Here is a 1,764-nt window from a genome sequence, read left to right as displayed (position 1 = left end):
TTTGCCGCAAGACAAAAGCCAATTGTCAAGAGGCAAGATGGTGGCAGAGAAAAGGCATTTATTAAGCAATAAGCTAGCAAATTGGAAGATGAGGGACTAGCGTCCTAAAGAACCATCTTAAGGGGGGCACAGAATCTTGCAGCAGTTACATAGGCTGGTGGGTTACAGAGATAGGGGTTAGGAATGTTGACCCTCTGGTGTTACAGACCGGGAGTGGCCACACCAGATAGACTCTTTGTTCGGGGGTCATCACATTCCTAAGGAACTCAAAAGAACGAAGTTATCGTCTTATCGCAGCTGGGAGGTACATGCACAAGCAGGGGTCATAAAATCTACAGAGCAAGTAGATCTCCTGGAGGGGGCAGATCCAGCTGAGTTAGTTAGTCAGAGGTCATCCAAAGTTACAATATGGTTTCTGTTCTACAATATGGCTTCCCTTATGTCAACCTTGTGTTGAGCCAGTATCAAGGTCATAGGGCAACTAACTAACCTCCAAGGAGAGATGGGACCCGACGGCTGTGAAAGATGACGTGAGTGGAGCCACATTAAAATAGAGTCAGAGCAGCCATTTCAGAGGAATTGCCTTGCACGTCTTGTTTTCTTTATCTTCCAAACTGGACCAACCGCCAACATTCCAAGAAGTCAGTAAGGACAAGAATATGCTGTCCGTAAGGACTGATAGAACTGAACTATGCTGATGACTGGATCACTAACCAATCAATGAAGTACAGACCTAATCTTTCCTCCTCTAGCACCAATGAACTCTTCCTTAATACAACTCACCTCATCCTCCCTTTTTCCCATAAAAACGCTAAGCCCCTCTTCTGTGATTGGGACAGTATTTGGGTTTCTACCTGAATCTGTGCTCCCTGAATTGCAATTTTTTGATCCCAAATAAACGCTTTGCCTCTTAAGCTGGTCTCTGGTTTTGTAGATTGACACGACAGAGACGTTGGACACTGAAGGGGAGTAAGACTATCCTCTACCCACTCTGGGTCCTTTATGGCTGGGCTACAAATTAAATTGACATGAGACCAAATAGCAGGAGAAAATCAAACAAAGCTTTATAATATGTGTACATGGGAGAAACCAGGGAAACTGAGTTTCTCAACAAAATGGCAGAGGTTCTCACCTTAAATAGCGTATTCAGGTAGACAAAGGAGGATGTTGGGGGTGGGGGAGTCAGCTATGGGAGATTACCAAAAAGCATGGTAAACAAGAGTATGCAGATTTAAGTCCTTGACTTCTGCACTGATAAGAGTTTCTAGAGATAAGGTCATCCTCCTTTCTTCCTGGTACAGAGAGGGAGATACCTTTACAAATGGAGGTTTCTCTTAAACAGAATTTTCATAAGAATGGGCTTAGCAAGGACCCTCCCAGTCTATCGCTTTTAGGCAGTTTGGGGGAAGGTCAAATGTCCTTCGGAGAAAATAATCAAGGTAAAGAGACATATATATATATTTTTTTGTGGTGAGGAAGATCGTCCCTGAGCTAACATCTGCCAATCCTCTTCTTTTTTTGCTGAGGAAGACTGGCCCTGGGCTAACATCCATGCCCATCTTCCTCTACTTTATGTGGGACGGCGCCACAGCATGGCTTGACAAGTGGTGTGTCAGTGCATGCCTGGGATCCGAACCGGCAAACCCCGGGCTGCCGCAGTGGAGTGCACACACTTAACCACTTGTGCCATCAGGGCGGCCCCAAGAGACATATTTTGAGGTGGCCAACTCTGGTCCCCCACAACACCATACATCTTGGCTGATA

This window comes from Diceros bicornis, chromosome 28 (assembly GCF_020826845.1).
Source record: "Diceros bicornis minor isolate mBicDic1 chromosome 28, mDicBic1.mat.cur, whole genome shotgun sequence".
Classification (NCBI taxonomy): domain Eukaryota; kingdom Metazoa; phylum Chordata; class Mammalia; order Perissodactyla; family Rhinocerotidae; genus Diceros; species Diceros bicornis.
The sequence above is the reverse complement of the archived record's forward strand: the minus strand, read 5'-3'. Positions refer to the sequence as shown.